This window comes from Ambystoma mexicanum, chromosome 1p, assembly GCF_040938575.1.
Source record: "Ambystoma mexicanum isolate Mex_15411 chromosome 1p, UKY_AmexF1_1, whole genome shotgun sequence".
Taxonomy (NCBI): Eukaryota; Metazoa; Chordata; class Amphibia; order Caudata; family Ambystomatidae; genus Ambystoma; species Ambystoma mexicanum.
This window is the reverse complement of record NC_090921.1, coordinates 296648324-296673736: the sequence shown is the minus strand read 5'-3', so window position 1 is coordinate 296673736 and position 25413 is coordinate 296648324. Positions and strand designations below refer to the sequence as shown.

Below are 25413 nucleotides of genomic sequence, written 5' to 3'. Positions count from 1 at the left end.
CACACAACCAGAAATGGACAGTGAAACCAGTAAACAACCCATTAACTGAACACCACATAGCACAGGGGAGCGCATCATCAATTGTACTAGAGAGAGTATGCAACATCAACAGAGGTGCAGAAAACAAGAGAAAAACATCACCAACATAGGTGAAGAGTGCTGTTAGCAAAGGAAACCAGTGACGACTGTGGCAGAGACCAAGGTAGGTACTCTGGAGAGGAATATAGCAGAAACCAACAACACTACATTCTATTTTGCAAGGTGCCTTCCTTGTCCTGCTAGTAACAGAGAAACAAGACAGGGAACCCTTTTTGGGAGAGCATTTATTGCCAAGATTAACTTTCTGTACTCTATGATCTTCAAGGAATAAGTGGAGCTCAAGCGGGTGGGTGCATCTATATTGCAGTGTACTCTTGATCACTGAGCATGGAGAAGATGCACTTGGGAAACGTTCTGATCGAGTCCCCCATGTTGAAACAGTAGCACTAGTTGACACAAAAATGTGAGCAAATGGTATGAGATTATCTTCAGTGCTAACAAATTTACAATTTATTTTGTATTTGTGTTTATTTTGAAAGACAAATGTAGGGGAGGAATGGCCACGAGGCCCTCCTCACCTACAGCTCCCTCCCCAGGTGAGGACCATGGCTCGGTGGGAGCACCCTCATGCCACCCGGGCCCAGGTGGAGGGGGGTTCACCCGCCGACGACATTGCCCACACGCACCCTGTCTTTGCATTTACCGAAACTTAAGTTAGGCCTAGACGCCATCGTGCACAGCAAACATGGTGTGAGTTCAGCACACTGTAACGAGGCCCCCACCTTTGGAGGGCCTTTCATGCATCTCTGCCGCCTCAGCAGCCCTGGCAGATCCGCTGCGAGCGCGTTCCCATGAGAAAGTCGGAGATGAGCTAACCCGAGATGCCAACACGGCAACATTATATTAGTAACAATGTGATATTGCACCCCGTATGACCCGGACCGCAAGGCCGGGGCAACGGGGAAAAAAGCTGAAGCATCACTATCTGAAGAAGGTAGAAAATAGTTCAAGTATTGGTATTAATGAACTACCTCTGTTTAAAATGTGAACGAACCATAAAAATGTAACGTTATATGATATCCCTCCAGGTCTGGACTAATGCTGCTATAACCACGGAGAAAGATGTTGACCAAACGTGTAACCTCTATTTGTAAAAGTGTTTTTCAATAGTATGTAGAAACTTGAACTCATATGTTTTGAATCACCCAAAGCGGCGAGCATCAATCTCTGTAGGCCATAACCTAGATATCCCTCGTATAACGTCTAATGTACATACAATACGCACACAATGTAGTGAACATAATGTTAGGTAATGAAAAGGTACTGGAACCGACTGTATTAAAGAAATGTGTAACGAAAATGAAATATATATATATATATATGTGTGTCTGAATAACGTTAAAATAAGGCAGAACAGTATAAAACTTCTGCATTCACTGATCAGCAACGCACGAGGAAAATACCTTTGTGAGTATATGCAAGGTCATTCCCTCTCCCACCCCACCAAGCCTGCCAGATAAAAAAGCTAAGACTTGTGCCGCGCTCCCTCACCTCCCCCAACCAAGCTGGCGTTACTTCAGAGAGTCAGAGGCCCCGGCGCCGCAACCAAGGCCACAGCCCGCCACCTGTGTTATTTACAGCACGGTAATAAACCCACGGATGAACCCACTGATCTACCAGCACCCTCTCATAAATCCCCACGAACCCCCCCAAGAATCCTGACCCCGTGTAAGGACGACCCCCATCATTGGGACAAGACACAGAGACCCATCTATATAATAACTTCTAACGCAGCAGACAGACATGTATCACTCGGCCCAGGTCCCAGAGCCCCGTCCCGTGACCTAAAATACCGGTCAATAAGACACAGGTAAATCTCACCCCAACCAACAACCACCAGACCTCTCACGAGGTGCATTCCTCATGTGTTGTGTTTATTTTATAAGATAAGCTGGTGAAGCGATTTATTAATGAACGTAAATGTCATTTTCTGAATAACTGTAGTGTGCATGGCCTAGGGCAAATGAGACAGGAAAGGTATTCGTTATTGTCACAGGCTGCCCCAGTACATCAACACCGCATGGATGACCTCAAGCCGGCCTGCCAGGCCCAACCCAACCCACGAGGCTGACCAGTGACGTCGTCCCGCCAAGACCAACCCCGCGCCAGCAACACCTATAGTTAGTCGACACCACCCAATCCCAATTGACTTGTGCCCCCTATAGTGTTTAGGTGTTGATGACGTTTTTTGTATTAGAAATACGCCTGTCTTTGCTATTGTCAGGCAGAGCGCTCTCGTAGGTTGCAGAGTTCTTTGCATGCCTTATCCTTGGATAAACTCCCACTTACGCTCACCCGCACTCTGTCTTGGTCTTATTCCCACTACGGGAGAGTCCCTTATTGTCTCTCATTGCGGGGAGGATCGTGCTGAATTGGGGGCGCTTCCTTTCAGTGGTGACCCCGACGTGATATCTCCAAACTATTTTTCCTAACTCCTTCTTAAACGACCCCCTTGTGGCACGAGAATCTCCGGTCGAGAAGGGATACGCACGGTGAGCCGTCTCCGGGAGGCCGCCCGCCAACGGCGACCGGCACAATAAGAAGTGCGCACTCAATGAGAAAGGGTACGGGATCCCGATTGGAAAAAAATCCCCTTTGAGTGCCGCTCGCCGGAGCCAGGGGCTGACCGTTGAGTTACCGGTGACGCCGCCTGGACGGACCCAGTTTCGGAGAGTATCGGTTCAAGACGGGCACGTGAGTACCGAGTGCGAGTGATCGTCAAGGGGAAAAGAAAGGGAATTGGGGGCGCTTCCTTTCAGTGGTGACCCCGACGTGATAGGTAGAGGAGAAGAATATCGGGGGTCTACTACAGACGGGTCTTGAAATTTTCTTTATTCTTTCTTTTGCATATGGCCATTAGGAGTAAGAAATAAGTGACGTGGTAGAAGTGACGGAAACCTAGCTCCGAGAGGGGGTGGAAGGCGGCGCCGCATAGTGCTATCTAGACTAGTACTGGGAATATATGAAGAAGTGAGAAATAAGTTATTGGTGTCTAGCAAAAGGAGACACCGGGAATATTTTTTAGTGATTGTGCTCTCTCTCTCTATTTCTTCTTTTTCCATTTCCACGGGGTAGGGGGCGAAAATGAGAAGGGTATAAAGAAGTTAGAACATCTTAAAAAGCGGGGACTCAGTAGTGGCACGTACAGACGTGAACACAGTAACCTTAGCAGGAAAACAGGGACAGCTGGTTAGGGAGGAAAGGGAGGAGAAAGACAAAGAGTGTGAGTGGAAAGCATTGTGAAGGGTGCGCGCACCGTACGAGTGTGAGAGACGAACGGGTGGCCGCGAGGTGGTGTCAGAGAGTGTGGCCATAACCAGTACTTGATCAATTACAAGTGAGATCACATAAGAGTGCCTGGGAATGGGAAGGAGATGAGATATGGTGAGTGAGAAGAGATTTGTGCAGTGAATAACGGTGGGTGATAATTTTAAGAGGTCCGCTCTTGTCTGTGCCATAAAGGAATACATACGCATATTTACAGCTAATAAAAGGTAACGAAAGCGAACGAGGTAGCGCTAGCGATTTAAAGGATGGGGGCTGAAACTCCCTTGTCACACATTTGCAAGAGCTTGCCGGGATATGCTGAACGCATAAATAAATATCATGATCAATGGTTAACAGAATTGAAAGGGGAGGGGTTGCCCCAGATTTGGCCAGAAGGAGGGTCTTTTGACAAAAGCGTTCTTGATATGGTATGTACATGTATTCGCCTTAAGTATAAGGGAAAAAAATGGCAGAACAGGAAGGAGATATTAGATCTTTGGAGATTGTTTGAGGAAGTACCCCCACCCAAAGCTCCAGCTCCAAATATTGATTTACCCTCCACCACAGACAATCCACTAATGATCCCGCGAGAGGAAAAGGAACAGTTAAGTACAGAACAGCCTACGGAAGTGGTTATGTTGTACCCAATATTACCTAAACCAGCCCCTGCAGCAGGATATAGCGACCCGATTTATGTGCCTCCCCCTTCAACCAGCACGCCACAAAGACCAACTGCACCCCCACCATACGAAAACACCAGAGAGCGCACCCAGGGAGGCACACAGAGAGTGGACATAGAGAAGTTAACGAGTGACTTAGAGTCGAGGCTTACAGTGGCACGAGATGAGCTCTCAAGAATAAAAGACATATGTGAACGCACAGCGTGCGCCCCCACACAATCTGGACGCACGTCTAGAGCGTCGAGCGAAAGTAGACAAATTGAGGAAGGATGGAAAAAGGGGGAAATACTGTTCAGAATTGAGGAAGAACCGACCAGGATAATAGAAGTAGGGACAGCAGAAGGAAGCATTGGTGATGTCTCGCGAGAGAGAGGGATCAGAGAGGATTTGTTATGTGATGTCAGAGGAGGGGGGGATGAGAGTGATAGATTGAGCATGGCAGTAGGAGGAGAAGGCGAGGAGCTAGATGGGGCATGTTCACTGGGGACTATAGAGGATGAATGGATAGGACGACTAAGAAATAGGGTGGGGAAGATGGCGTCATTAGAGTCAGCAGTGACTAAGGAAAAGGAAGCTGCAACGGCAAAAGGGAAATTACAACTACCATTACTCCACAGGGGAGGTGGGAGGCCGAACTATATACCGTGGGCTCAGATGGACAAGGCTAACTTAATGAAATTACTACCACAGCTGTCAGGAGGGGCAAGCAAGTGGATATATGCATTTGAGAAACATACCGCGGGTATACCGCTGGCAGTAGGCGATGTGAAAAGCCTACTAGTGTCCGCAGTAGGGGATCAGGCAGACAGAGTGTGGGCTAAAGCGGGTTTTCCAGCTGTAACTTTGGAGTGTGATCGCCATGATGGGGCTTCTTTTAACACCGTGCGAGCAAGGGTGTGGGACGCACTGCGGGAAACCTTCCCAGATACCCCTGATCTGCAGTCAGTAATGCAATGTACCATGAATGATGGGGAGGACGCTATGGATTACATTCTCCGGGTGCAGGAGATGTGGAGAGCGGAAACGGGTACGCCCTGGCACCAATCCACGTCTCTATTTTACTTCATCATTAAAAGAGGGCTCCCAAAGGAAGTGCAAAAGGCACTAGATAAAATAGCAGGTGTTGAGGCAAAAGGCTGGCCGGAGATCCAAAGCATAATAGTACACCATTGTAAACGGATCAAAGAAAGAGAGAGGGAAGTAGCACAGAAAAGGTTGGCGGACGAGGCGAAGTTGGTGCAATCAAAATTGGTGAAGGTCGCAGCAGCGGTAGCGGGACTCCCACTCATACGGGAGGGAGAGGAAGGAGAGGAGGGGCAAATAGCAATACAAGGAAGAATAGCAGCGAATTGGGCAGGACAAGGGCAACGACAGTGGACAGAGCAGGAGCAGAACGGAGGTCCAACGTGGCAAGAGTGGGCCCCAAGAGGAGGAAGAGGTGGGTACAGGGGGCGAAGAGGAGGACAAGGGTATGGAGGAATGGGAGGAAATGGGTGGCAGGGTCCCAGAGGTCCACAGGGGAGCTGTTGGAATTGTGGGAGATGGGGGCATTACTCAAGGGAATGTAGGAGCAGACAAAACAACGGTTTCCAAGAGATAGAACAGTACGGACACCCCCATCCAGGAAGCCCCTACGGCCTCCCCATGGGACAATACCAGCAACCAGACAATGTAGTACAAAGGAGTAACGCACAACTACACGGACATCAATACCGAACACAAACCAGCCCACAGAATAATGACAATGTGCACTACACGCCTGGTAATACTTTCGCCACAGGAGCTAATGGGGCACCAGCCCCCGCACCTTACAGTGGAGTGTCAGTAGTTTCGGGGAATATTTTCGATCAAGGGGGGGCAATGAGACACCCCGCATAGGACAGCCCACAGAGAGCACTTGCGTGTCCAGTACTGTCTACGACCCACAATGCATCAGAGGAACCATTGATAGGAGCGCAGATAGGAGACAAGCAATTCATATTCATGGTGGATTCGGGAGCGGAGAAATCATGCATTAGAGAGGGCCGGTTCCCGTTATCTAATAGAACGTTAGAGACGCAGGGGTTCTCTGGGGCTGTAATTGAAGTTCCTTACACAGAGGTATTGGATGTGACAGTGGGGGGTAAAACAGTGAAAGCACCCTCACTGTACTATGAAAACTCTCCCATCAACTTACTGGGGAGAGATCTCTTGAGCAAACTAAACATGACCATATCATTCACAGGGAGCGGCATCGTATGTTCAACGCCAGGCATATGCCCCCTCCGTATATTAGCAGTAATACACGGCCACACAATAATAAAAGAGATCAGAGGGGTACCAAGAAATGAGGAGATGTTTGTTGAAGGCATGAGAACATTGGCTCTCATAGTACCAGAACTAAAAAGGGTGGAGTGGAGAATACCAGCAGAATTCCTTTTTCGTCCCATAGCAAGCCCTGACACTGCTCTTGGGGAAGTACTATCATTGGATTTGCATGCAATACATGTATCAGCAAACAGAATATGCGTGATTGGTATTGACATGGAAGGGTGTGAGTGGCGGACAGTATTGTGTACAAATGCAAATATCCCCCTGAGAGAGCTCTCGGACGAGGAGCTATTTTCTGACACTGAGGGAGATGGTGAAGTAGTGATGGAACTGGCAATGCCCTGCGACATCGTAGTTACAGCCAGACAAACTAAAGTTGAACTAATGGCGGTAGTAGGAGCACCGCATACATTTTTTGATGAAGACATGAGTTCAGTACCCGCTAACTTATGGACTAATGGCCCCCACGATGTAGGGTTGCTACATGAAGTTCAGCCTGTGGTGATAAAAGTAAAACAAGGAGCAATACTACCCCGGGTGAAACAATATCCACTGTCGCGAGAAGCAGAAGAAGGGATCAGAGAGACAATAGAAGCACTGCTAGCACAGGGTATAATAGTGCCCTCAAACTCCCCATGCAACACATGCATTTACCCAATCAAAAAAGCGAAGGGGGGTTCATGGAGGATGATACAAGATTTACGCCCATTGAACGATGTGGTAATGAAGGAGTTCCCTTTAGTCCCGAACCCGGCGACAATACTGTGCAACATTCCAAAAATAGCATCACACTTCACAGTAATTGACTTAAAAAATGCATTCTTTTCGATTCCCTTGGCAGAAGAGAGCAGGTACTTGACAGCATTTACATTGGGAGGAAGGAGGTTCGAACACTGCAGACTACCACAAGGATATTGCGAGAGCCCAAGCATATTTAACAGGGTACTACATGAAGATCTGGGGAATTTGTCTGTAGAAAGCACAGTGATTCAGTACGTTGATGATTTATTGGTTTGTGCACAGGCTGAGGAAGAATGCAGACAGGACTCGATAACACTCTTGACATTATTGGCAAATAAGGGGTACAAGGTGGACAAGGGGAAGTTACAATACTGTCTGACGGAGGTCCTATACTTGGGTCAGTTGATATCAAAGGATGGCAAGCGAATTATACCAGACAGGGCACAGGCGATTAGAACAATTGGGGAGCCCAAAACAGTAAAAGAGATGCAGAAATTTCTGGGTATGTGTAACTATTGCCGAGCATGGATATTGGACTATGCGGCGTACACAAGGCCCCTGCTACAGGCACTGAAAGAAGCACAACAAGAACACAAACACATAGAATGGACAGAGGTGATGAACACAGCATTTAACTCACTAAAAGAGCTGATATCAAGCGCTCCAGTACTAGCAAACCCAGATTATGGGCGCGAATTCTTCTTATTTTCACACTGCAAAGGAACATTGATGACAGCAGTACTGACACAGAAAACATCCTTAGGGCACAAACCACTAGCTTACTACAGCGGCACCCTAGACGCAGTAATGCAAGGTCATTTCGCCTGCGAGCAATCCCTAGCTGCAGCCGCGTTCGCAATTGAAAAAAGTGCCACGATAGTAATGGGCTGCCCGGTGACACTGTTTGTGGAACACTCACTTTTTGCAATATTAGAGCGAACAAAGAGCACATTGACAACACAACGCGCCACAGCATATGAGATAATACTGTCCAGCGCTAACATCCATATAGTAAGATGTAAAACAGTGAACCCAGCCACATTCATCACAGAGGCATGCACCATAGAGGACATGCAAAACCACAACTGCGCCACGTACACAGGTGACGAAAGTAAGGATCAAGTGATTTTTGAAAATGCCCTGACCGAGGGTGAGGTGTATTTTGTGGACGGGTCAGCATCAATAGACATGGAGACAGGAGAAAAGCATGTGGGTATGGCAGTGGTACGATTAGAGGAAGATGAATATGAGATACTAGTACAACACCGCCTCCCATCGCACTATTCAGCGCAAGCAGCAGAACTAATAGCGCTAATAGAAGCATTGCATGCCGCCAAGGGGTGCGCAGTGACCATATATACAGACTCAGCATACATGACAACAACAGTTCACGGCGGGTTGGCCCGGTGGGGGCGGAGAGGGTTTCGGCGAGCAGACGGAACGCCAGTCCAGCATGCAGAATTATTGAAAGAACTGATTGAGGCCCTGCAAGACCCCACGGCAGTGGCCATCGTAAAATGTCAAGCTCATACCGCAAATACAGATTTTATATCTTTGGGGAACGCGGCAGCAGACGCCGCTGCCAAAGCAGCTTCATATCTACAAAAAGGTGAAATAGGAGAGTACATGTTGCACCACACAGCAAGCCAAGAAGTCCCCACAGGATACAACATGATGTCCACACAGGAGATAATAGAGCTGCAAGAGGGAGCTAGTGCAGAGGAAAAATTGCTGTGGACTAAGAGAGGATGCAGCAAATCACCGACTGATTTATTGTGGCGACAAGAGAGTTCAGGAAAAGTGGTAATGCCAATCACGCTGTTAGAAATAGCATTTCAACAACTACACTTTCCTGCACACAACACAAAGAAACACATAATGGCAGAGATACAAGAAGATTGGTTTACACCTTGCCTCCAGGAACACGTCACAAGGTTAGCTCTAGAATGCACGACATGTCAAATTTACAACTCAGGTATGACATTGCGTACACTAAGGGGTACGATACCAAAACCAAGTGGCCCATTCAGAGAGCTCCACATTGATTATGTAGACATGGGAGAAAGGTGTAACGGGGCTCGATACATGATTGTGGTTGTATGTCCATTTTCGAGGTGGGTGGAGGCAGGCCCTTGTGCCCGCCCTGACGCGAAGGGCGCCGCGAAGTTCCTAGTGCGGGAAGTGTTTCCGCGCTGGGGAATTTGCGACGTTATTCGCTCAGATAACGGGACGCATTTTGTTAATGAACTCTTTAAAGAAGTGACTACATTATTGGGAATAAAGCACAAATTATGTTCGATTTATCATCCTCAAAGTAATGGCGTCGTAGAAAAGATAAACGGCCTGTTAAAAAGCAGATTATCAAAACTTTGTTTTTCCCTTAAAAAGACTTGGATGTACTGCCTGCCTTTGGCCTTGTTTGAACTACGAAACCAGCCAAGTAAGGATCACCATTTGTCCCCGCACGAGATCGTCACGGGAAGAAGAATGCACACAGCGCATTCGCCTCTCCGTGAGCGTTCTGATGCACACAGAAGCGCAGCTATATTGGGGGAGGAGTTCACAGAATACCTGCGAAAATTGACACGGGCAGCGCGCGTAATTTCAAAGCAACTAGCCCCCCCCTCGACAAGAGAGGAGGGGAACGCGACTGAACCAAACGGTTTGCCTGAAAAACCACTACAGCTAATGCCTGGTGACCTTATATATGTTAGAAGTTTTGTGCGGAGGTGGAACGCACCACGCTTCCATGGCCCCTATGAGGTAGTGTTTTGCACGCCTACAGCAGTAAAGGTTAAGGGCCTGCGATATTGGGTGCATTTGACAGATGTACGTAAAGCTTACAGCGCTGCGGAGAGTGAGGTGCAGGATGAGGCACAGGCAACAGCGGACGATGAAGTTGTGCGGAATGAATGATTGGAATTTTGTGTGCTTCATGAGATGAACAGTGAACACAATTAGCGCGCAACAAATGTCCTGGACTAAAACATGTACACATGTATATGTAAATTTTCTTTTTACAATTTTTGAAAGTTTTGCGTGGGGTTCTTTTTTCCCTTCCTGTACTCTTTAAGATGTTTTTTATTATTGTTGTTTTTAAAAATGTCATGTTTTTTACTATTTATATATATATATAGTAAGGTACGAATAATATTGACTGAAAGCTACCTTGTCTGTCAACAAACCCCCTTCCTCACCCAACCCTATATTTTATCACCGAAACGTTACAATGTGGAAATGCTTACATGTTTGTATTTAATGAACTTTTGTGTCTCAAACAGGATTTATCATGGCATCGAATGGGCAGCCTGCAACTAATAGATATGTTAGATTTAGAGAAATGTTAGTGGCTAGATTAACATATTCATTTGAATGTGGTTTATCAATGTGTGCTATCGTGTTCTTCATCTCAATGTTTTGTCTGGTGTTACACTGGATTATAGCGTTCATCTCTACCGAGATGAACGAGGGGGGAGGGGGGAACAACACCACCCTTGCTCCTGGAACGAAAACAATTCCGACTGTAGGTATCAAAGAAGGTGATTTCTTGATCTGGGATGGATCACACTTTGTGTGGGGATACTATACTACACCACCCACTGCTGTCCTCTCACAATGGAGAACCAAAAATGTAGATAATGACACAATGTCCCAACCTGGAACATACAACAACCACACGATCCCTCCCGCCCCAATTTCAAACAACGATCTCTTGTTTATTAATGAGGATGGAAAAGTGATTATGATGACAGAACACAAGTCCCTATATGAAGAATTAGAAAAGGGGGGTGGGAGGGAGGAAGGGGGGCCTGGTTCTTCACCTCCTATAACGAGAAGGTACAGAAGAAGGGAGAAAAGTAGGCGGAGAAGAGAGACTGGTGGAAAAGGGTATGATGAGTATTATGGGCTAGGGTTAGACAAAATGGAAGACCCACGACACCCTCACCAAGCAAATAAATGGTATGCAGATATGAGCACAACAGCTAAACAAACAACCAATGAGAGCTGTTATGTCTGCTCACTTATCCCCCATGCATCAGGCACACCTAAAGTATTGTTGCCACGAGAATTGCCCATTGTGGATGCCCAATGTCTCCTTCATCTCACGCTGTGTAGAATAAAGAACACTTTCCAAGCACACGATGTCTCTTTCAGAATGGTACAGAACAACAAAACGTGCTATTCGCAAGCGTCTGGAGTGATCTGCCTTAAAGAACCTTTCTTTGCAATACAAGGGACACTGTTTTCCGAAAGCAAATGGAAAGACGAAGAAGTGCTGTGCAAGGCAGAAGCACTGAAGGGTGTTCAACCGGAAAAGTTGCGGTGGATGGAAAGAACGTGCTTGCCAATATGGAAAGAACACATCCCTAAATTAACATGGGTAACAGCGATGGAAAAACCCTTTAAGCTACAAAGTGAAATACAAAACAAACTATGTTTCAAGGGAGAAGGAAAAATGGCAATAGGAACGAACAAGAACTGTAACAAAACTCTCACCATCCCAGATATGAAAAAAGGAACAGCAGCACTAATGGACACCTACTGGGTATGCGGGAACAAGGCGTACCTGCACCTTCCCCAATCATGGAGTGGTAGCTGCTCAATGGCCACTTTGCATTCAACACTAATGGTGATTCCCGAAAGCCATATTGACAGAAGTAACACGATGAACGAAGGCTTGAACCAGAATGCAGCGTCTCCAACTACACAAGCGCACCTTTATGTCCTGTCCTCCGGAGGGAAAGGAGAAGAGCTCTCAAGGAACAAGCGAGCCTCGAACTACATATCACAAGCATCATCTGATTTATTGGCACAGATCCCAGACAAGTATCGCCTGTTCAGCTCCGTGGAAACATTCTTTGCTTCACTAGTATCAAGTGTCCAAGCAAGAGCAAATGCAAAATGGCTCCAGATCACACGGTGGGAACTGATCCAGTTGGCCAATGACACTGAAGAAGGGTTTAACATAATAAAGGTGGAACTACGAGCTCTGCGATTAATGACCATGCAAAACAGGTATGTCCTAGACCTGTTAACAGCAATCGATGGAGGTGTTTGCCGAAAAATAGGAAGTGCATGCTGCACGTTCGTACCTTCCGAAGACGCAGAAAATGGGTCCCTGTCCCACGTTATTGAAGCAGTACATAACCTGGGCGAGAAGATGAAAATGGAAGGTGGAGCTGAGGATAGCTCGTGGTTCGACAATATCTTCTCTTGGGTTCCCTCATGGCTTGGAGTGACAATGAAGTTCCTGATACCAATAGTGGTGATCATCCTTGTGATGTTCTGCCTGTGCCAGGTGGGCCTCCGATGTTGTGCTAATGCAGTCCCTAACGGTGCAATGATGATGGTGACAATGGGCAACTCCGGTGGTACAATTAAAGCAACACAAGAAGTACATGTGCAGACAGGAACAGACAACACCCCCAGGTACCAGTTAGTGCCTATGTGCCGTGACAAGTACATAGTAGATAAGCTATGGCACACCACGATTAAAGAACCACGAGACGTAGAACTGGAATGGTATGAGGAGGTCTGGGTAGATCTGGAAGAGACCGGCGACTGTATATATTTGACATGTACACCAGACGAGTATGCTAGGAGAGGTGAGAGCTTAAGGGGGGTGTGCAGAGCATGGATGCCTATAAAAGGAACCCCTGCATGGGATGGTGCAGTGTTAGAAGAACAAGAATGTAGAAGATTAGAAGAGCTAAAGAAATTCGTTACTCTAAGTAACGAAAGGGGGGAAATGTAGGGGAGGAATGGCCACGAGGCCCTCCTCACCTACAGCTCCCTCCCCAGGTGAGGACCATGGCTCGGTGGGAGCACCCTCATGCCACCCGGGCCCAGGTGGAGGGGGGTTCACCCGCCGACGACATTGCCCACACGCACCCTGTCTTTGCATTTACCGAAACTTAAGTTAGGCCTAGACGCCATCGTGCACAGCAAACATGGTGTGAGTTCAGCACACTGTAACGAGGCCCCCACCTTTGGAGGGCCTTTCATGCATCTCTGCCGCCTCAGCAGCCCTGGCAGATCCGCTGCGAGCGCGTTCCCATGAGAAAGTCGGAGATGAGCTAACCCGAGATGCCAACACGGCAACATTATATTAGTAACAATGTGATATTGCACCCCGTATGACCCGGACCGCAAGGCCGGGGCAACGGGGAAAAAAGCTGAAGCATCACTATCTGAAGAAGGTAGAAAATAGTTCAAGTATTGGTATTAATGAACTACCTCTGTTTAAAATGTGAACGAACCATAAAAATGTAACGTTATATGATATCCCTCCAGGTCTGGACTAATGCTGCTATAACCACGGAGAAAGATGTTGACCAAACGTGTAACCTCTATTTGTAAAAGTGTTTTTCAATAGTATGTAGAAACTTGAACTCATATATGTTTTGAATCACCCAAAGCGGCGAGCATCAATCTCTGTAGGCCATAACCTAGATATCCCTCGTATAACGTCTAATGTACATACAATACGCACACAATGTAGTGAACATAATGTTAGGTAATGAAAAGGTACTGGAACCGACTGTATTAAAGAAATGTGTAACGAAAATGAAATATATATATATATATATGTGTGTCTGAATAACGTTAAAATAAGGCAGAACAGTATAAAACTTCTGCATTCACTGATCAGCAACGCACGAGGAAAATACCTTTGTGAGTATATGCAAGGTCATTCCCTCTCCCACCCCACCAAGCCTGCCAGATAAAAAAGCTAAGACTTGTGCCGCGCTCCCTCACCTCCCCCAACCAAGCTGGCGTTACTTCAGAGAGTCAGAGGCCCCGGCGCCGCAACCAAGGCCACAGCCCGCCACCTGTGTTATTTACAGCACGGTAATAAACCCACGGATGAACCCACTGATCTACCAGCACCCTCTCATAAATCCCCACGAACCCCCCCAAGAATCCTGACCCCGTGTAAGGACGACCCCCATCATTGGGACAAGACACAGAGACCCATCTATATAATAACTTCTAACGCAGCAGACAGACATGTATCACTCGGCCCAGGTCCCAGAGCCCCGTCCCGTGACCTAAAATACCGGTCAATAAGACACAGGTAAATCTCACCCCAACCAACAACCACCAGACCTCTCACGAGGTGCATTCCTCATGTGTTGTGTTTATTTTATAAGATAAGCTGGTGAAGCGATTTATTAATGAACGTAAATGTCATTTTCTGAATAACTGTAGTGTGCATGGCCTAGGGCAAATGAGACAGGAAAGGTATTCGTTATTGTCACAGGCTGCCCCAGTACATCAACACCGCATGGATGACCTCAAGCCGGCCTGCCAGGCCCAACCCAACCCACGAGGCTGACCAGTGACGTCGTCCCGCCAAGACCAACCCCGCGCCAGCAACACCTATAGTTAGTCGACACCACCCAATCCCAATTGACTTGTGCCCCCTATAGTGTTTAGGTGTTGATGACGTTTTTTGTATTAGAAATACGCCTGTCTTTGCTATTGTCAGGCAGAGCGCTCTCGTAGGTTGCAGAGTTCTTTGCATGCCTTATCCTTGGATAAACTCCCACTTACGCTCACCCGCACTCTGTCTTGGTCTTATTCCCACTACGGGAGAGTCCCTTATTGTCTCTCATTGCGGGGAGGATCGTGCTGAATTGGGGGCGCTTCCTTTCACATGCCTCAAACTGAAACAGTATCAAACATTAAGCTGGGCAGCCCTACTGTCAGATGACTTGGAAAAAAATACATATACAAGCATTAGATAGTCGGTACATGACCTGCTAATGGGGGTTAGTACATAGACCGGGGACAACAAATCCGGAGCAGGCCATCTACCAAGACGTTTGGGGAGGGATGATCGAGTGGGGGACAGTAAGTGCAGGATTCATGTTGTGCGAGTGCTCTTCCAAGGTGCACGAGATGAAACTTAAGTGCTGAACTGAATGAGTGAATAGAAGTGTCAATTATAAATTCAGTCGAGAGGAAGTTCCAATGGAGGGCAAGGAGAGAAACAGAAGCGAGTAGGGTGCCAGGTAGAAAGGTATGCAGAGGAGAGTAGCAGCAAATTGTCAATGCCATGTTGGGGAGGGGCATCGGATGAGGGTTCAAGGCTACAGTCAGCTTTGAAGACGTGAATAAATTAACAGAGGAACCATGTGTGCATAGATTGATAGCTAGCATGAAGGAGATATCATGAAGTAGTTAGGAATGGGAAAGATCGTAGAGGTTGTGCGACAACGCCAAGGAATTAGTGAATGGAATCAAAGGAGCAGCAGAGAAGATTCAGGAGGAGACTTAAGCAGTATTCATATCGACTGAGCAGCATGGCAGATATACTATTGTAGGTGGATGGGTGGGGATGGCTGTTCTCAGAAATGTGCTAATTCAATTCTACCTTGGAGACTCCCAGCACTTTTGCTGGATTTAAGGACTTTTAATTTCTAGCCTGGAGAGAGAGACCTTTGTGACACTCGTTCATGTATTTTTCTTTAATCTGAACACCGTTTCTTTTGGTTTTGGAGTCTGACAAACTCCATAGGCATCATCTTTTTACATTGTGGTACACAGCACCTTCAGTGCAGCGACACAGCAAAGTCTTTTAGCTTTCCCAAAAGCTTTAAATACCTTCTCTTGGTAAAACTACTGTTTCCAACAACAGTGAAGTGAAATTGACTTTAATTACATTGTAAATGTCTAGACCCAGCACACACTATCTTACAATAGGGTACTGGAGGGGTTACTTAGTATCACCTATGTCTAGTTTCTCATGTAACATTTTTATTTAACCCTTTCTACAATTAATGGCTGGTGGCAGTGGTTTACTTTTTCCTACCATTGTGTGTTTTTACCGCGGGTTGCAATTGCACAAGACATCTCTGGGTGCCCATTTTGTCAAAATGGCCCTGGACGACTTCTTTTGCCATTTATTGTTGGAAAGATCCTTCTTGAGATTTACTCTGCGTGGCAAACCAGGTTTGGTCCCTTTGTTCGTTTTGTCTTTGGAGGGATTCACTGGAGAAGCCTGCGTCTGGCTCCAGCGTGTCTGGCAGGGGCAGGAAGTGAGGGAGGTGCGCGGACCTCCCTGTGCTTATTTCCCTTGGTTACAGGAATGCACCCAAAGGTGATTGGCCGTCTGGCTTCCCTCAGAGGACAGCCACTCTCCTGTGTGAGTGACAGCTAGGCTGCGAATTAATGGGAGAAACCTTCATAAAAGGCAAGGCTTTTGGCTTGGAAGGCAGAGCCCACCACTGGAACAAAGGAATCCAAAAAACTTGGAAGGAACGCCTGCTGCAACTCCTGGACTGTTGGTTTGCCCGGTGAAGCCCTGCTGCTGTGCTGAAGCTCCAAATTGGCCTCGACCAGAGAAGCCCTTCGAGGACGACTTCTCCCCTTGGGTTGGTGGGACCAATCATCCCCAAAGTAAACTCGTCTGGACATCCTCTCTGAGCTGGCTATACTTCCATTGCTCCTGCAGGAACCGAAGTGCCAGGGAGAGGAACACCAGACCGAGTGCATCGCTTTTAAGTCAGACCAGAGTTCCAGGAAGATCCTCCAGACTCCCTTGAAGCAGGACTGACCAAGCCTGAGCCACCTCAACAGAGTGCTGCACCCCAGATGCCAGGAAAGTCCATAGTGGTATCCGAGAGACCGCAGTGGTGCTATTTGCTATAAACGCGAGGAGATGAAACCGCGAAGTGCCGCTGAATTGAAGTTTGCCCATTGCTGCCGCCGACCGTCAAATTGCAGTGCAGGTGTCCCCAGACATCCTTCTTGTCACCACAACTGAGGTCCAGGAACAGAGGAACCTGCAGACCTAAACAGGAACAGAAGTGCAGCAGGATCCAGTTTCTAACCAAAGGTACTGAGAACTTACCTATTGTTGTGTAGCCTTGCTAGTTCTCCGTTGTGACTTGTCTTGGTTGCCATTGCAGAGTCGCTTGCAGCTTTGCCCCTCACAAGCCTCCCAGCTTGTGGCCCTTCAAGTCCATCTTATTTCTACAAACATTTCTAAAAACATTGTACAAGACTTTTACTTACCTGCAAGAAGATCTTCAGCTCCCCTAGACTTTGCTCAACTAACATTGGCTGTTCTGGCTCCCTGGGAGACTCTTCTTACCTCAGACTTTGTGCTTTTGCCTTTCCCCCAGGAAAGGGTTCATTTACTTTGCATTGGAGGGTTAATAAAGTACTTACCAGTTTATGAATTCTTTGTTAACCTTTGTTTTATTCCCATATCAAATACTTTGCACCCAACTCAGTATTGCTCTTAGTGTACCAGTGATAAATCAATGTCCACAGTGTCCTAGCTATTTAAGTCACCCGAGGGTGTAGGAAGCGTCTGTGTGACATCTCCAATGGGTATCATCTGATTGAGCGAAACTAAGAGTGTGGTTTGAAGTGTATTTTAAGTGTTACATGTTTTGCTCCCTATTGAAGAAGTCTTATATAAATGACTGTTAAATTAATAATTGTTTTATCAAGAAACCTTGCATCTAAGTGTTTATTTGAACAATTGTCATTGAGAAACTGTTACAACCTTACAGTTCACATTGAACCCTCTTGAGATAAGCCTGGCTGCTCAGCCACATTACCAACTTGTGTAGTACAGACTTATACCAAAGTTTGGGTTCCCTATTGCCAGGAGGACAAGGCTGGTGCAGTCTCCCACACGGTACTGCATACAATCTTTGAATGTTGAGGAGATTGATTGCAGCAACAGTGGCAGTGTAGGTGATAAAACATTGGAGGTGAATATCACAGTCGAATAGGACCGCAAGGTTGCATGGCTGGGAGGTAGAAATTACAAAAGGTAAAAGATGAGAAAGGTTAGTGGTTGAGACATAGATACTCCAGCATGGGTCTGGCATGGATTCGCATGATCATGAATATTCCCCGTTGTCAGGCTGGGAATCCTCGGTAAAGAAAAAAAATCAGTTTCAGTTTCACTTCTGAACTGTCTTTCTCCTAACAACCAATCACTGGTCTCTGGGTCACACCGCCCCCAGCCAATCTCTTCCTAAGCCCCTCCTTTGGCAGCCATCTTCAGATTTGGTAGCATGTAAAGTGGCAGTAGGACCAAGAGAAGAGCCACACAGGGGTAAGCGGGAGGGTTTGCATGTGAATCCATACCAGACCCATGCTGGAAAACAAGTTACAGGTAAGTAATTTGTTCCTTCTCCAGCATGGGGTCTGGCATAGATTGATATATGTTATCATATGGCATTTATAACGCGCCTATACACAAGTGTTTCACATGCTCATGAATAAAGAATACATAGCAATACACACATGCACAACCACGGGAGGCGGCAAGGATCAACATTGAGCATCTCAACATTAAGCATCTCTGACCTCCTCACCCGGCTCACCTTCAAGTGAACAGGTTGTGCAGCACTGCTTGGCCGACTCTGGACTCCTTCTCTGGAATCCCTGTCAACACAGTAGAATTTCGTGAAGGTGTGCGTCATGTAGCAGCCCTGCAGATGGCCAGCAGGGGCACACCAGACAGGAATGCCGTAGTTGCAGCGATCGCTCTGGTCGAATGGGCTCTCGGACAGCCAGGCAACGGTCGGTTTGCCAATCGGTGACAATGGGTGATGCAGCCGGAGAGCCACCTGGAAATTGAATCCTTGGAGAGGGATTCCCTTGGTTCACAGGGCCAAAGTTCACTAACAGCTGTGATGTCTTCTGAAAACACTTGGTGCGGTCCACGTAGAACTTCAGCGCTCTAGCCACATCCAGCGAGGGCACAGACCTCTCAGCCGGCGATGGGAAGAAAACAGGTAACACTAAGGGCTCGTTGAGATGGAAGTCCGGCAGCACCTTGGGCATGAAGGACGGGTGCGTCCACAGCACCACCCTCATCTTGTGGAATGCCAAGTACAGTGGTTTACAAGATAGGGCCTTAATCTCTCCCACTCGTCGTGCAGAGATGATGGCCACAAGAATTGTTTTCCAAGATAAAAACTTCAGCAGCGCCATATGCACAGACTCGAACGGGGGACCCATGAGCCTAGTCAGCACCACATTGAGCTCCCACGCCGGGGCCAGAGCCTTCACCGGCAGGAACAAACAGAAAAGTCCTTTTATGAATTCCTTGACCAGGCGGTGTGACCCTTACGACAACTGCCTTGGAGCTCTGGTGTAGCAGGAGCTAGCCGCCAGATGAACCTTGATGGAAGCATGGGCTAACCCTGCCTTGGCCAGCAACAGTAAATACGGCAGCACCTGCGGGGCCGTAATCCGTAGAGGGTCGAGTTTCTGTGCACGGCACCAGACGGCGAACCTCTTCCACTTATGACCATAGCATTTAATTGCCGACAAAGCCCTGGCCTTGGTAAGCACTTCCTTGCAGTCCATCGGGAAATCGTATCCACCAAACTCTAGCGCTGCAGCAGCCAGGCCTGCAAGTTCAGTGACCCTGGGTCATGGTGCAGAATCACGCCTCCTTCCCTGGCGAGAAGATCTGCATCCGCCGGAAGCTTAACTGGAGAGGACGCTGACATGTCCAGAAGTTCTGGGTACCATTTCTGCCTCGGCCATGCCGGTGCGACGAGGATCATCCTGCACAGTGACCGTCTGAGTTGATTGATGAGCTGCAGAAGCAACAGCAACAAGGGAAACGCATAGAGGAACAGGCTGTCCCAGGGGAAGGAGAATGATCCCCCATGCTCTCCGGCTGGGGAAACCTGCTGGCGAACCTCCGGCACTTGGTGTTCGTCACTGACGCAAACAGCTCCATCTGGGGATTGCCCCATCGTCGGAATAGAAGATCCACTTGGTCCCGCCGAGCGCAGTTCCCTGCTGAGAGTCTCGGGCCACAGTGTTCTTCACTCTTGCCAGATGAAATGGGACGAGGAACAACTCCTGGGCGACGGCCCATCGCCATAGGTCCTGTGCCTCTTTGGAGAACGCCAGGGATTTGGCGCTCCCCGGTTCCGGATGTAAAACATTGTGGTGGTGCGGTCTGTGAAAATCCGCACCACCTTGCCCTTGAGGGATGGAAGGAAAGACTTGAGGGCCCAAAACATGGCACGTAGCTGAGGAACGTGATGTGCAATGACTTCCCCTCCAGTAGCCACAGGCCTCTCGTGTGGAGACGACCGGTGTGTGCACCCCATCCCTCCAGGGATGCGACCGTCGTGACAGACTGCTGGTGCAGGGGGGTTTCTGGAAATCCGCGCCCCCAGCATAGTATCGCTCCACAGAAACTCTCGTTGAGGGTGATCTTGTCCTTGAAGCTTACCCATACCTGGACCCAACGAGCGTCAAGGAACTCCTGCAGCGGTGGCACCCACAGCCTGCACAGGCGCACGAGGTAAATGCACAATGACATCATGCCGAGGAGGGACTTGATGGACCTCACCAGACAACACCGTGTTGAGCCGGGACCGCAGAAATAAGCACGCCCTGTGATGGCACCAAGCAGGACTTTGCAAGGTTTATCGATAACCGCAGTTCCGTGAGTAGCTGGACGGTCCCCGCCGTGTGCTCGACGGCGTTCTCCCTCGACTTCGCTTGGATGAGCAAATCGTCCAGGTAAGGATAGACGTGAATCCCCTGCAGGTGCAACCGCACAGCCACTGGCGCCAGACACTTCGTGAAAACCCTTGGTGCCGACTTCAATCCGAAGGGAAGGGCCTTGAATTGGGAATGCTGCCCTTGGACCACAAAGCGCAGAAACCTACGGTGTTCCTTATGAATGGGGATGTGGAAATTGGCATTCGCCAGGTCCAGCGACAATAGGAAATCCCCTTCTTCCAGTTGTCCCAGCACATGCTGAAGGGGGACCATCCAAAACTTCTGGGACCTGGTGTACTTGTTGAGGCGGCGGCGGTCTAGTATGGGTCTCCAACCGCCCGTCTTCTTTCTGACAAGGAAGTACCTGGAGTACACTTCTAAGCCCCGGTGCCTTTTTAGAACGAGTTCTTCAGCATGGCCCATACCTCCAGCAGAAGTTGAGGGACATGGTTTTTCTTCCTGGTCACCGGTGGAATGCGCGGGCACTTCCGCTGAAATTCCAGGGTGTGCCTGTGGGCCAGGGCGTCCTGCACACAGTCGGTGGAGATGGACTTCCACACGCTCACCGGGGTGTGTGGATGGGGGCCCGATGTCGCGGCCAGTTTAATCCTGCTTCGCCGTGGGGGTGCCACCTTGGGGACCTAGGAGACGACGGAGACGTCCTCTGGACGTGCTGCGGCCCCTGTAGGCTTCCTGAGCCGAAGAGTGGGACGGTTAACGATAGAATGACGAGCCACCACCAAAATCTTTGGAGTATCCCTGGGACTTTCCTCCAGAGGCCCGAAAGTGCAGCCGTCGCAGATGGAGCGTGCCCAACGCCCGGGCCGTCTCGGTATCGGCCTTGATGGCCTGAAGCGACTCGTCCACTGTCTTGCCGAATTAGTTATCCCCGTCGAAGGGCATGTCCAACACCCTCGACTGTACATCCGGGCGGAAGCTAGTGGCCTTGAACCAACCCCGCCGAAGACAAACGCTGTTGCCCATCTGACGGAAGCCTGTGTCAGCGATGTCCGTGGCCACCGTGATGGCATGGTCCGATGCCACCTCGCCTTCTTGCAGGATCTCCAGTGCTTTGCTCTCTTGTGGTCGGGAAGGAAGTCCAGGAGGGGAGCCATCTTGAACCACAGCTCCCTGTCATAACGGGCCACGATGGCTAAGGCATTGGCTGCCTTGATCGTGGTCACAGCCGACAAGTTGACCTACCGCCCCATGGCGATCAGCTTCTTTCCCTCGCTGTCTGGGGTGTCCGGGGGGATGAAGACGTCGACGCTGAAGATCCGGCAGATGACTTCTTCGCCACCGCTGAGACCACTGGGTCCGGGGACAGTTGGGATCTGAGACACTTGGGTGCAGAGTCCGGCACCCTGTACTTCTCATACCGGTCCCTCTTCGCCGTGGCAGAGGGCGGGTTCTTCATGAGGGACAGCCCCTCATCCCAAATGTCGTCCAATAGAGGGATAGAAAGTTTGGTCTTCCTCTTGGCCTCCCGGCACTGGTACAGGAAGCCTTCCTTTCCTCGGGGTTGAGGCCCTAGCGATCATGGCGTGGAAAGTGCCAATCTCGTTGGGTGGCGAGGCCCTGGGCACTGGCGACAGGAGGTCCACTCAGTCATCGTCCGTGCCCGTCATCGCCGTATCCGGTTCCGTATCGTCCCTCGGAGGAGGAGATGGTGTCGAAGGATGGCAAAGAGGTGGAGGATGAACTCTCCTTCTCTTGACAGGGGTACCCCCGACGGCCAAGGTGCCGCGAGATCTCCAGCCGTTGACAGGGGCATTCTTGTCCGGATCTCTGAACACAAGGTGTGCAGTGCCTGTAGCATATCCGCCAACACGTCCGCTGGCGGTGGTGGACGTTGCTGTGGTGGCTGCAACAGGAGCAATGGCAGTGGCGTGATAAACTCTGGCTCCTCACTGCCCTGCTGCTCCTCGCCGGTATCCTTGCCGCTCTCCACATCCGCTTCGCCGGGGTCCTTCCCATAGGACCGGTCATCGACAAACTTTTAGTCCAGTACGGCCTTCAGACCAGAAAGCTCCTCCGTGGAGATGTCCGAGCCCTGCAGGACTACCGCCCCCCTCAGCCCCTCTGCTCGACCAGCCGGGACTGTCTAGGGGAGATTGGCATCGTCTTCACTGGTGTCTTCTCAATGGGTAGAAAAGACTATTCCCTCCGAGCAGGCATGGAAATACTCGTTTTAGGGGCCGACTCCTGCAAGTCTGCATCCGTGCCCTTTGCTAGGGACACCACCACTCCTTCCAGGGAGGACTTCGTCTGGTGAACCTGGGCCTTTACGACCTTGGGCGTGCTGGTGGCCTTCACCGTGGGGGGAGGGTCAGCGCCCCACTCCCCCTTAGCTTCCTCCATCAGAGTCAGCGGGGACTTCTCCAGAAGTTTACCCGGATGGTCCGACTTTCTCTTCTTCGCCGACCCGGAGCGCTGACTCGTGGTCGAGGGTGCCTGAGATGCCGTTCCCGACCTGGCTGCCGAGGAGCCCATCCCAACGGCACTTCCGGTGCCTGCGAGCTACCAGTGCTTTTCCTTATGTTGGGCCCCTGTCACCTGAGCACCCTCAAAGATCTTAGAAGACTGCTCCGATTTCCTCTTGCTGGGTGAGGCTTGCTGCCCGGGGATCTTCATCTGGAGCCACCCAGAGAGCCGCTTGCGACAGTCATTCATGGTGCGATGCACCATATCCATGCAGAACGCACAGGTCTTCTCCACATACGTTTGATCGGAATGTAGGCAGTAAAGGCACAGGGAGTGCCCATCGTCAGGGAAAATGTTTCGTAGTCCACATCCAGGGCAGATCCTGGACAGAGGCTTCGAGTCTCCTTTATCTTCAGCCATGTCCACACGGAGTAGGCCTCAAAGAATCTTCCGGAATTCTCCAAGAAAGGAACTTGATAAATCGCCCTTGAGGGGCATAGAGAGTTCCGGAAAAAGGGTTTCCGTAGACGGATGATGGATCAATGGAGCTTGTGGCTCGATTGACCGAAAAAATAGAGAAAACTAAGAAAAAGCACAAAACTCAGTAAAAAGCCAGAAAGCTAAGCACGAGGACTCCCAACACTTGTATGTGCAGTAAAAATCTGGAGAAGGCTGCCAGAGGAGGGGCTTAGGTAGAGGGCAATCATTGGCTGGGGGCAGTATGACCCAGAGACCAGAGATTGGTTGTTAGGAGAAAGACAGTTTAGAAGTGAAACAAACTGATTTTTTCTTTACCGAGGATTCCCAGCCTGACGATGGGGAATATGCATGAGCATGTGAATTCATGCCAGACCCCATGCTGGAGAAATTCAGTTTTATAAGCGTTGTGCATAAGACAGGATGGCAGAATGGCTGTTTAACATCCTCAGGCAGTGGTCAGGGGTGAAAGAAGTAGGGAGGTGCTGACCTTGGGGAGTTTTAGTTTTTTTCTTTCAAAGCCCAGCCTGTGACAAGACTTTAGAAAGCCCACCTTGGATGAACAGGGGGACACCTCTTAGGATTAGCCTGAACTACCCAAAGGTTTGGTAGCAATGTCTGACCAGCCAGGCTTAGTCTAGGAGGGAGGAGGGCTGTAGTGAGGCACACCGTACGCAGAGCATACAACTAGTTCAAGGTAACTCTTACACACTAGAAGTTACACAAAAAATAGGCATTTATTTATATACACTAAGGTTTGTATCATTCAAGATAGATAGTTCCCATCACACAATAATATAATAGGAGAATAGTTGCAAGATTCACAGAGCTATAGACTTTAGAATAGCAATAAAAGGAACACATCACTTAATATCAAACCTCCTGAAACATATATGCAAACTGATAGAAACCTTGATAATTCATACAAAGTCTAACCCTGTTTTAGGCGAGTCTCACAAAGTCAGAAGGGAAAATCGGAAACCAGTGACCAAGGGCAGAGGAAGAAAAGGCAAGAATGCAGAATTCAGGGATCAAAGGGCAGAGTCCAGCAGAAAACTCTTCAAGTGTGTAAGTTGCTAACAGTCAGATTTGCTTTGGCAAGACAATTCAGTTACCCCAGTCGGATGCCCCAAGGACAAGTATTCCAAGGCAAGGCACGGCACAAAAGGTTGTCCACCCCAATGTAGTCCAAGATAAGTCCTGGAGGGGTGCAGGGATTAACTGAATGCAGCCCCCAGGAACAAAATAATGCAAGCCCCAGGTAAGTACCCAGGCGTGGGCCAGAACCTTTTCAATGAAGAACACAATGCCAAAGGACGGTCCCAAAGATGAGGTGACAGCATACACCAGTTCAGGTTTCTTGGCCTTGGCGGCTGAACAACGAACTTTGGAGGGATAAGACGGATGCACTCTTGCAGTGGGACGCCAAGCAGAGGATCTTAGCAGTACTGGCTCGTTGGAGCACTTCGCAGGTTTCGGGACAGCAACAGTTGTTAAGCAGATTTCTCTCCAGTTCTTGGTCCTCAACTTGGCCGAGGAGACAGCTCAGAGCGGGAAAGTGTTACTGTAGGCCCAGGAGGATGTCCACAAAGATTCAGCCGAAACCGCGCTTCACAAGATGTTGTACTGCAAAATGGCACAGGTAAAAGGGTATTGTGAGATTGGAGGCCCGGAGGTTCGCAGCTCTTCGAAGGATGGTGCAAAATGCAGCTGGTCTTGAGACTAGTTAGGCCCACCAGAGTCGAAGGGAGGAAGTCATCTTCAGGAGACCTTCCCTGTTCCACGGCATTCGGGGACGGGTCAGCAACGGTCACTCAACGGCTCTGGCAGTCGATTGGAAGTTGCTGTGACGTCCGTCTACAAATTCATCTTTGGATCTTCAGTCCAGTGGACGATAGTTTGTTCTCCA

General features: G+C 49.0%; 1 protein-coding gene across 6 annotated transcripts in view; it reads right to left on the bottom strand.

The window, feature by feature from the left end:
• SBNO2 (strawberry notch homolog 2) overlaps positions 1-25413 on the bottom strand; it is a 1228831-nt gene that overhangs the window by 4236 nt on the left and 1199182 nt on the right. The gene's annotated exons all lie outside the window — the stretch shown is intronic.